Below are 12,915 nucleotides of genomic sequence, written 5' to 3' on the forward strand. Positions count from 1 at the left end.
TGGTAGTTAATAGAGGACTTTTGGGTAGGCCTCACTTGAAAGTACAGATCTATAGGGGATTGCATATAGGATCCCCCAGGAATATAATATTCTGCAGATGCTCAAGTGGCAAAGTATTTACATATCATCCATGCATATCCTTCTATATAATAAGTCATCTCTAGGTTTCTTATAATACCTAACACAGTATAAATGCCACATAAATAACTGTTATACTGTGTTGCTTGGGGAATAATGACAAGAAAAATCTATATATACAAATGCAATTCTTTTTTCCTGAACACTTTTGATCTATGTTTGTTTGAACCCACAGATATAGACCCTATGGATATGGAGGGCCAACTATATTATCATAATGTTATCATAGGTTAAGAAAATAGGTTAGATATACTCTTGTTTATCCTTTTAGAAATTATTAAACTATCCATCAAGGGACTATTATGACCAATCCAGGTTCTCAAAGTACTTTTAAGGTTATATTGAGAATCAATAACTCATATAACCTAGCTAATAATGAGTTTATGTCTGGGGATAAAGGTAAGAAAAAATCAATCTGATCTGTAAAAAGTCTTATGTTTATCCTGAAATGTACTATGTGCCATAACAGAATAGAATGATACTGTAGCCTCATGCAGAATATTGGTCTGAGAATTAACTTATTATTTACTAAGAAAAAAAAAAGAGTCTTCACAGAATATCTAGCAAGCTCAATTGCCTACAATTTGGGGAAAATAAAGGTTGCTATTGAAAAAATAGTATGCACTGAAGCTTGATTGAAATCTGAAATAAGCATATTTGAAAGTTTACCCTTACTGAGTAAACACACTGGGGAAGAAGAAAGAAAAGTATTGGAAATATCCCTGTACTTTCATGAAAACAGAAAAACTGAGTATTGCATATAATTAATCATAATATATTTGGAAATGTAAAATGGAAGTATAACTGTTGTTAGGGAGTTAGTATGAAAATTAGGTTCCTTTTATAAGAATGGCTTTTACCAACATGGGGGGCTAAGAGGAGAATGAGAAAATTTGGATAATTTTTTTTTTACAATCTCAACTAAGTCACCTTTTCAAAATTTGGTTTCCAATGTTGCATCCTTAATCTGGTGCCAGATTTCTCATTGATTGAACCAATCTGAATCATCAAAGTGGCTGGGGAAAGATATGTGCTGAATAGGTGAAGAGTCCATATATTTACTTCTAGAAGGTGCAGTGTACAGATTTTAAACTGGCAATCCTGAATCCAGTTTTCCCTCAGGAGGAAAACATGAGAACACAGTCATAAGAATTCCAGAGGAATAGAGCCCAAACTCTTCAAATCACATTGAAAAATCATTCTACCCTTGGAATTTTCAGTGAGGTACCTGGGTTAGATTTCTATTGCTTCAAAGCAAGTTACTCTAAAAAGCAGTTTAAAACACCACCAGTTTATTAGTTCAGTTCTGGAGGTCAGAAGCTCAGCACAGATATCATTCATAGTCAGGATATAACATGGCTAAAATCAAAGTCCTGGCTAGCCTGAGTTATTCCTTGGAAAACTACAGAAAAAAAAATGCATTTCATCAATAGCAGCTTATTCTTGTTGGCAGGTTTTAGTTCTGGGTTCCCCATCCTGTCTCTTGGAGGCTGCCTGCATTGTTTGCCTCAGGGCCCCTTTACCTTAAAGAAAGTGTCACTGCTTCAAATCTTTCTTGTGTCTCCAAGTACTGAGTTCGTCATAGGCAATCAGCCAAAGAAAATTTCCTACTTTTAAGGCTCATTATGACTAGTTCACTTCCACACAGATAATCTCCCTATCTTAAGGTCAGCTCATTAAGACCTTAGATATATCTGCAAAATGTCATTACAGCAGTACCTGGATTCATGTTTGACCACTTAACTGAGGGAGAGTATATGCCAAGGACTAAATATCATAGGGTGTCTTAGAATTCTGCCTACCATTAAGATAATAAATTCACTTTTAATATTTAGTACCAGTTGGAATCACATTCTCTGTTAATATAAACAAATGTATTGCAAATGGTGTGCATTTTGAAGGACTACAAATATCAGGGTTAATCATACTCAATTTATCAGAATAACAATTCATTATGTAAAGAAATGAATTTTAAGAGTCAATACTCAGACATTTGAGAAACAATAGATGCCTGGGAATCGTAACATCTCATTATCTTTATGTTCTTCTGCATCTGGCTACTGAAAAGTTCCAGGAAGTAAATATGGCTAATTTACAGGACTGTGCAAAAAAAAAAAAAAATTACCAGACTAGTTAATATATCAAGGTTTTAACCTATAGTCTATTAATTGGCTGAAGTCTAAAAAATATTTTTTTCCTCTTTCTACACTTTTTATTGGTGCATTGTACCATTGGTGGTGGCATTTGTTGTTACATGTTCATACATGCACAAAATATAATATGGCCAAAGTCATTCCCAGCACTTCCCCTCTCCCTCTCAGCCTTCCATTCCCAGGTCCCTTTCCCCTACTGATCTCCCTTTGATTTTCATGAGATTCTACTCTTCCCACACCTTTCCTCTCTAGCTTCCACATATGAGAGAAAACATATAAATCTTGACCTGATCAGCTTATTTTGCTGAACATAATGGTCTCTAGTTTCATCCATGTTCCTGCAAATGACATAATTTCATTTTCTTTTATGGCTGAATAAAATTTAATTATGTATAAATCCCACATTTTCTTTATCCATTAATCTGCTGATGGGCACTTAGGTTGCTTCCCATAGTTTGACTATTGTGAACTGTGCTGCTATAAACATAGGTATGCATGTATCACTGTAGAATTATGACATTAACTTTTTAGGATTAAATACCAAAGAGTAGGGTAGCTGGGTCATATATTGGCTCCATGTCTAGTCTTTTGAGAAACTTCAATTTCCATAGTGATTGTACAATATTATGATCCCACAAACAATGTAAAAATGCTGCTTTCCTCCATACCCTCTCTGGCATTTATTTTTATTTGTTTTATTTAAAAAAATTTTTTTTTAGTTGTAGATGAATACAATACCTTTATTTTATTTCTTTGTTTTTATGTGGTGCTGAGGATTGAACCCAGTGCCTCACATGTGCAAAGCCTACCACAAGAGCCACAACCACAGGCCCTATTTGTATTTTTTTTTTTTTTTTTTGCATTTCTGTTAATCACAATATTTTATTCCTTTACAAACCACTACGGGTACAGACAATAATATACACTAATCACTAAGATAAATAATTCAGTTCCAAAGTAGAGATCTATTTAATATTAAGTTATTACTACCATGGTACACTAAGAACTAATAATATTTTTTTCATTTTTTCTCATTTTAATTTGTTACATATGACAGCAAATGCACTACAATTCATATGTCACATAGATTTTAGCATAATTTTTCATATCTCTGGTTGTACACAAAGTAGTGTCACACCATTCCTGTCTTCATACATGTACTTAGGGTAATGATATCCATCTCATTCCATCATCTTTCCTACCCGCATCCCCCCACCTTTCCCCTCCCCCCTTTCCCCTTTGCCCTATCTAGAGTTTGTTTAATCCTCCCATGTCCACCCCCACACAACACCACATTATGAATCAGCAGCCTTAATCAGAGAAAACATTCAGAATTTGTTTTTTTGGGGATAGATAGGCAATCCCTATTTGTATTCTTGATGACTACCATTCTGACTGGTGTGAGGTGAAATTTCAGTGTAGTTTCCGTTTGCATTTCTGTCATTGCTAGGGATGTTGACTTTTTTTTTTTTCATATATTGGCTATTTGTATTTTTTCTTTTTTGAGAAGTGTCTGCTTAATTCATTTGCCTGTTTATCAATTGGGCTAATTGACTTTTTGGTGTAAAGTTTTTTGGTTCTTTGTATATTCTAGATATTAATCTCCTTTAAGAAGAGTAGCTAGCAAAGATTTTCTTCCATTCTTAGGTTCTCTCTTCACATTCTTAATTGTTTCCCTTGCTGTGCAAAAGCTTTTTAATTTGATGCTATCCCATTTGTTAACTCCTGGAATTATTTTCTGAGTTTTAGAGATCTTCTTGAGAAAGTTGTTGCCTATGCCTATATGCTGGAGTATTAACCCTACATTGTTTTCTAGGAGTTGCATAGTTTCTATTCTAATTCCTACTTCTTTGATCCATTTTGAGTTGATTTTTTTGCAGGGTGAAAGATAAGGGTATAGTTTCATTCCTTTGCATAAGGATAATCAGCTTTCTCAGTACCATTTGTTAAAGAGGCAATCTTTTCTCCGATGAATAGTTTTAGCACGTTTGTCAAGGATAAGGTGATTGCAGATGAGTGGATCAGTCTCTGTGCCTTCTTTCCTGTACCATTGGTCTATGGTTCTGTTTATGCCAGTACCATGTAGTTCCTGTTACTATAGCTCTGTGGTACAACTTTATGTCTGGTATTATGGTGCTTTTAGCATTGCTTTAAAAAATAAATCTTGATATCTATGATAAACTAGGTTCATGAAAGATGATTTATAGAACTTAAAGTCTAGCCAATCTCTTCTATATTCTATGTTCTTTTCTTGGATCTGGTCAGATCACCAGAAAACCACAAATTTTGACTGCACTGCTTTCAGAAACCCAGAATAATTTTCTTGGAGTCATGTTTCAGTGCTAGGCCTTCTTTAAGAACTCAATATCACAATCAATAATCTAGACTTAACTGACATATATAGAATATATCAACCATCATCAAGTGGATATACTTTTTTCTCAGCAGCACATGGATCCTTCTCAAAAATAGACCATATATTATGCCATAGGGCAACCCTCAGTAAATATAAAGGAGTGGAGATAATACCATGCATTTTATCTGATCAAAATGGAATGAAACTGGAAATCAATGATGAAAGAAGGAAGGAAAAATCCTACATCACATGGAAAATGAACAATATGTTACTGAATGATCAATGGGTTACAGAAGACATAAAGGAGGAAATCAAAAAATTCTTAGAGATAAATGAAAATACAGACACAACATATCGGAATCTATGGGACAAAATGAAAGCAGTTTTAAGAGGGAAATTCATCACCTGGAGGTCATTCCTCAAAAAAAGATAAAACCAACAAATAAATGAGCTCACACTTCATCTCAAAGCCCTAGAAAAGGAAGAGCAAAACAACAGCAAATGTAGCAGAAGGCAAGAAACAATTAAAATCAGAGCGGAAATCAATGAAATGGAAACGAAAGAAACTATTGAAAAAATTGACAAAACTAAAAGTTGGTATTCGAAAAAATAAATAAGATCGACAGACCCTTAGCCATGGTAACGAAGAGAAGAAGAGAGAGAACTCAAATTACTAACATACGGGATGAAAAAGGCAACATCACAACAGATACTACAGAAGTACAGAAGATAATTAGGAATTATTTTGAAAACCTATATTCCAATAAAATAGAAGATAGTGAAGACATCGATAAATTTCTTAAGTCATATGATTTGCCCAGACTGAGTCAGGAGGATACACACAATTTGAACAGACCAATATCAATGGATGAAATAGAAGAAGCAACCAAAAGACTACCAACCAAGAAAAGCCCAGGACTGGATGGGTATACAGCAGAGTTTTACAAAACCTTTAAAGAAGAATTAATACCAATTCTTTTCAAGTTATTTCAGGAAATAGAAAAAGTGGGAGCTCTTCCAAATTCATTCTATGAGACCAACATCACCCTGATTCCGAAACCAGACAAAGACACCTCAAAGAAAGAATACTACAGACCAATATCTTTAATGAACCTAGATGCAAAAATCCTCATAAAATTCTGGCGAATCAAATACAAAAACACATCAAAAAATTGTGCACCATGATCAAGTAGTATTCATCCCTGGGATGCAAGATTGGTTCAATATATGGAAATCAATAAATGTTATTCACCACATCAATAGACTTAAAGATAAGAACCATATGATCATTTCGATAGACGCAGAAAAAGCATTCGACAAAGTACAGCATCCCTTTATGTTCAAAACATTAGAAAAACTAGGGATAACAGGAACTTACCTCAACATTGTAAAAGCTATCTATGCTAAGCCTCAGGCTAGCATCATTCTGAATGGAGAAAAATTGAAGGCATTCCCTCTAAAATCTGGAACAAGACAGGGATGCCCTCTATCACCACTTCTATTCAATATAGTTCTCGAAACACTGGCCAGAGCAATTAGACAGACGAAAGAAATTAAAGGCATAAAAATAGGAAAAGAAGAACTTAAATTGTCACTATTTGCGAACGACATGATTCTATACCTAGAAGACACAAAAGGGTCTACAAAACAACTACTAGAACTAATAAATGAATTCAGCAAAGTGGAAGGATATAAAATCAACACGTATAAATCAAAGGCATTTCTGTATATCAGCGACAAAACTTCTGAAACAGAAATGAGGAAAAACACCCCATTCACAATATCCTCAAAAAAAATAAAATACTTGGAAATCAACCTAACAAAAGAGGTGAAAGATTTATACAACAAAAACTACAGAACCCTAAAGAGAGAAATAGAAGAAGATCTTAGAAGATGGAAAAATATACCCTGTTCATGGATAGGCAGAACTAACATCATCAAAATGGCGATATTACCCAAAGTTCTCTATAGGTTTAATGCAATGCCAATCAAAATCCCAATGGCATTTCTTGTAGAAATAGAAAAAGCAATCATGAAATTCATATGGAAAAATAAAAGACCCAGAATAGCAAAAGCAACTCTAAGCATGAAGTGTGAATCAGGCGGTATAGCGATACCAGATTTCAAACTATATTACAGAGCAACAGTAACAAAAACAGCATGGTACTGGTACCAAAACAGGCAGGTGGACCAATGGTACAGAATAGAGGACACAGAGACTAATCCACAAAGTTACAACTATCTTATATTTGATAAAGGGGCTAAAAGCATGCAATGGAGGAAGGATAGCATCTTCAACAAATGGTGCTGGGAAAACTGGAAATCCATATGCAAAAAAATGAAACTGAATCCCTTTCTCTCGCCATGCACAAAAGTTAATTCAAAATGGATTAAGGAGCTTGATATCAAATCAGAGACTCTGCGTCTGATAGAAGAAAAAGTTGGCTCCGATCTACATATTGTGGGGTCGGGCTCCAAATTCCTTAATAGGACACCCATAGCACAAGAGTTAACAACAAGAATCAACAAATGGGACTTACTTAAACTAAAAAGTTTTTTTATCAGCAAGAGAAACAATAAGAGAGGTAAATAGAGAGCCTACATCATGGGAACAAATTTTTACTTCTCACACTTCAGATAGAGCCCTAATATCTTGAGTATACAAAGAACTCAAAAAATTAAACAATAAGATAACAAATAACCCAATCAACAAATGGGCCAAGGACCTGAACAGACACTTCTCAGAGGAGGACATACAATCAATCAACAAGTACATGAAAAAATGCTCACCATCTCTAGCAGTCAGAGAAATGCAAATCAAAACCACCCTAAGATACCATCTCACTCCAGTAAGATTGGCAGCCATTATGAAGTCAAACAACAACAAGTGCTGGAGAGGATGTGGGGAAAAGGGTACTCTTGTACATTGCTGGTGGGACTGCAAATTGGTGCGACCAATTTAGAAAGCAGTATGGAGATTCTTGGGAAAGCTCGGAATGGAACCACCATTTGACCCAGCTATTGCCCTTCTCGGACTATTCCCTGAAGACCTTAAAAGAGCGTACTACAGGGATACTGCCACATCGATGTTCATAGCAGCACAATTCACAATAGCAAGACTGTGGAACCAACCCAGATGCCCTTCAATAGATAAATGGATAAAAAAAATGTGGCATTTATACACAATGGAGTATTACGCAGCACTAAAAAATGACAAAATCATGGAATTTGCAGGGAAATGGATGGCACTAGAGCAGATTATGCTAAGTGAAGCTAACCAATCCCTACAAAAACAAATGCCAAATGTCTTCTTTGATATAATGAGAGCAACTAATAACAGAGCAGGGAGGAAAGCAGGAGGAAGAGATTAACATTAAATAGAGACATGAGGTGGGAGGGAAAGGTAGAGAAAAGGGAAATTGCATGGAAATGGAAGGAGACCCTCATTGTTATACAAAATTACATATAAGAGGTTATGAGGGGAATGGGAAAAAAAAACAAGGAGAGAAATGAATTACAGTAGATGGGGTAGAGAGAGAAGATGGGAGGAGAGGGGAGGGGGGATAGTAGAGGATAGGAAAGGTAGTAGAATACAACAGTTACTAATATGGCATTATGTGAAAATGTGGATGTGTAACCGATGTGATTCTGCAATCTGTATTTGGAGTAAAAATGGGAGTTCATAACCCACTTGAATCTAATGTATGAAATATGATATGTCAAGAGTTTTGTAATGTTTTGAACAACCAATAAAAAAAATAAAAAGAATAAAAAAAAGAATAACTTCAAAATATGAGATAAGGAAACATGTATGTAATGTCATTTTTCCAACATAAAGTTAAGTGTGCATTTTTATTTAAAAAAAAAAAGAAATCTGTCATCATAAAATATTTATCACCATATCATTTGCCAGTTCTATATAAAGTTCTCTATGAAATAGTTATTTGAGAAGAGTCAGAAATTTTTTGCATATGACAACAAATATGATGGAAGAGACAAGGTCCCCTTTATTACATGACTTAAGGGAGTTTAGACTCAATATAATGAATATGTATGTCCTCAGGGCAGCAGATTGCACTTTCCTTTTATCTTTATTTTCTACTCTATTAACATTCCTTTTTCTTAAATATCTGTCCAAAGTAACTCAAATCTTATGGCTAGTGAAGCTGTATTTAAATAAATGAATAAATTACATTTATCAAATACACTTAAATTTATATAATGAATACCTGAATTTTATTTGGAGAATATAAAGTAATTCAGATTATGTGAAAAGTTAGGATTACTATAATTAGAAAAAATATTCAAAAATATTGTATTTAAGTAACATGCATTAAGCAAATCAAATCACTCTTACACAAACAAACAAAAAAAATTGGATTGAAAATTCAATTACAGAAAATTAATTTCCACTTCAGTATTTTTAAACTGCCTCCTTTAAAGTTCAAATTAAATATCCTTTATATTCATAGGTTTAAATGCAAGAAAACCACATAAAATGCTATTAATCTAAGAAAACCTAAAATGGTCATTTGTGGTAAGTCAAACACTGTTTTTCTTAAGCAACTCAGACATATTTTAAGAACAAATAAACAAACAAAAAAGTCTTTTCCTCATTTGACTTGGACTTAGTTTTCACCACTTATTGAAGGGTGTTCATTGGTAATTACATTTTGGCTCCCTCAGAAGTATTGCTATGGTCAAGGAGGGAGATGGTTAGGAGGACTGAAATTTCTTAAAAGATGAGATTTATGCACTTAAGTTTAGCTTATTTTTCATGAAATTTTATTGGAAAAGTGGAACAGGTCATATGTCACTCATTATTTGTTTAGTTTTCCAAGGGATCAAGCATGTAAGCTTCAAATAAATAAACATGTGAGCAAGTAACTAAATGTGTAAGCAAGTAACTAACTTTAAATCATTTCTGTTTCGCTTAAGAGGAGTTTCCCAATGGGAAGTGTTTTCTTTGCTAAAATGAGCCAAATTTCTTTTTTTTTTTTTTTGGGGGGGGGGATCTCTTCTGTTTCTTCTAACTATAACTTTTCCTAGAACTAAAACAGTGAGGTGAAGAGGAGGGTAGAAAAGACAGACATGAGAAATAACATGACTCAAACCATAAAAAAATACTTGAGGTCTTTTATCTGTACCCTTTCAATTGGAAATTGAATAAATAACCTATGGATATTATACCATGGATGATTTTAAGTTCTGAGAAAGTTAAGCTAGAGAGCTTTGGTACTGATAATAAAACAAACTGATAAAATGGAATAGAACTAACGTCACAATATTCATATATAAATATGACACTATATATATATATAAACATATTTTCACATTCCCTTCCCAAATAAATGATTGCATATATTTTCTCCCATTCATTGGGTTGCCTTTACACTTTCATGATAGTGTCTTACGTAAAACAAGTCTTAATTTTGACATAGTTTAATCTATTCATAAATTTATCGCTTGTGCTTTCAGTGTCATATTTAAGACCGTTGCAAGGACCAAAAGAAGAAGAGTTACTCTTAATACTTTCATCTAAGTGTTTCACAGACTTGGCTCTGAAATTTAGAACTGTGTATAATATGTAGTACCATATCATATTCCAATTTTTCTGCATTTGTATATCCAATAGTCCCAGCCTTTTTGAAAAAAGACCACATTTTCCATATTTAATATTGCTGGCATTCTTGTCAAAATCCAATTATCTATAAATTTGAGGGCTTTATCACAAAGTTTGTTTCCTTATATTTGTTTGCATTAACTGGTCTTTTAATAATACCAATTATTCTAACAATACAAGCACTTCTTTTGGCTAAATTTTTATACTGTATTGAATTTCTCTGTTGATCAAAAAAGAAATATTTATAAAAGCCTAAGTGAGGGTTAAATATGAGTGGTAAGAGGTGTATAGTAAGGGACTGAAGAATAAGTCAGAAAAGACCAAATTGTAGATGTTTTATGTGTGTGTGTCTGTGTGTATGCATCTATATTCCCTAGGAACTTACTTTACCTATCCTATATAAGAAAGAATGGCCTTTCAAGCAGTGTCATATGTACCATTCATACTTTATTCTGCCTTGTGACAATTTAACGGATACAGAATTGAAATTTTTAAAAGAATCCTTCTTTTATAGCAAATCTGTCCTAAAATCTATTGAACCCTGCAACAAGCAGTTATATACAATGAGTTAGATATGTCACAGAAGAAATTATGCTATTACCAAGAGATAGTAGTAGAGTATTCAGTAAGTATCAGGAGAAAACTATGAAAATGAATGGTGTGACATAATCCAGTTAATCCACAGAGCGTGAATTGATGATTTACCCTCTATATTCTGAAGTTTTAATCTATTTTCCATCACATTGTAAGTATGTGTATATGTGTATGTGTTTAAATGATTTATCCTGCTGCATGGCTGTTTTGGTATTATAAATAGATCTGTTTGTTAGAATTTATAATTAATAAAGCTAACCTGAAATACTAATTAGAAACATTAAAACAAATAAAGGACTTTCAATAATGATTTTTCCTTTGCTTCACCTGAATATTCTTTATTCATTTCTTAGGAATCCCCTTTTCATATTAATATACTATAGAATATTCTGATTATGATTTTATTTGATTCTGTATTTGAAATTGTAGAAAAGATGAATCAATAAGCAATTATTTCTTCATATAGTTTGTTTACCAAGCTCCGCCTTTGTAGTGAGGTGACAGCACTAGAACATTTTGTCATATCACTAAAAAAAAAAAAAAAAAAAAAAAAAAGCAACTGTATATTTACTACTGAATGAAGAATAACCTTGAGCCTGAAGCTTCTATATCTCCTGGTCCATTCCATTAGAATAAGTATTATCAATATCTCAGAGCCCATGTCCTCTAACTTTCTGAATATACAGATAAATAAAGCAAACTCTTCTTTTCTAGTGTCTTTCTGATTTAATGTACTTAGTGTTTAATTCAGCACAGAGCCTGCATATGCTCAAAAACTTCTCCTACAGTAAAGAGGCCAAAGAAAGATCAAACTTCCTCAGGATTTCAAAATGTTATTTTAACTGTTACAGGAGAAAGGAAAAGAAAAAGTAAACCTGTAAGATCAGAGTACATTGTACTTTAAAATATCTGTAAGGTTGAAAAGTTTTTAAAGGGAAACTCAGTCTTTTGTCTTCTTTACTTTCTATGCTGAGCACGTTAGATAAGTTTATAAAATCTGCAGGTTAATCTTGTATGACTAAAAATATCTCATTATGTTACTAAAAAATTTCTAAGTCATGCAGAGTGATTTCTAAATCCAAAATTTCTAAATTCTGAATTCTAAAATTTCTAGATGATGATGATTTTTTAAAAGATTAAGACCCTGTAATAATAAATTTCACTAGTAAGTCTTTGACAGGCATCTATAATCTGATAAAAGATAACTGCTCACTTATTATCAAATGCCTGTGGAACTCTCATGATTCCCAGGAAACTATTCAACCCAATTAGATCAGCATGTACTTAATTTTCAATAACTTAAATATTGCTGCTTCTCACCTCAATAATCACATCTCTTCATATTAAACACTTAAGGAAATCATCAATTCTTGAGATCCAAGTCCCACTGCTTCTTGGAAAAGCTGACAATTTACATGAATATTTATTTTCAGTACTTTTTATTGGTAATTTACTTTCTGCTACTGTACATTTCAGCTGTCCGTTTTTCCAAGGATGGTGTGAACTCTCAAAACTGATGCAGGAGGTAACTTAATAACATAAATGTCACTTGGCCTTGTCCTTTATAGGAAACATTCACATAAATTAATCATAAATTTTAAGGAACTAACTTAGGACAATGTATTATAATTACATTTAAATTTTAATTGCTAATTTGGGGATCTTCTAATTGAGATCAGGTACAGAATATCCTTCTTCATTGTGTTAGGAAATTAAGTAGATACTTATTTAACTCATTTTCAACAGATGGAAAAGGAGGAATGGGAAGAGAAAAAGCACAAATAAAGCTAAATATTATTTTTTCAGATATCAGCTTCTAAGACAGCATTGCATACTGATTAAAGCAACAACAAGAAATTATTAGAGTAGATTTTTAGCCAGAGAAGACTTACGGAAGCAAACAAGTTCATGGAAAGAGATTGACATCAGTAGTATTTTGTTTGATGCAGATGATCAGTAAAGGCATACAATTTCAGGTTTCTTACTAGCTCAAAACTTCCATTCCCTTTTCTGAAATCTGCTCAATAAATAATAAAGTGGTAGTTTCATAT

This window comes from Marmota flaviventris, chromosome 8, assembly GCF_047511675.1.
Source record: "Marmota flaviventris isolate mMarFla1 chromosome 8, mMarFla1.hap1, whole genome shotgun sequence".
NCBI classification, from domain to species: Eukaryota; Metazoa; Chordata; class Mammalia; order Rodentia; family Sciuridae; genus Marmota; species Marmota flaviventris.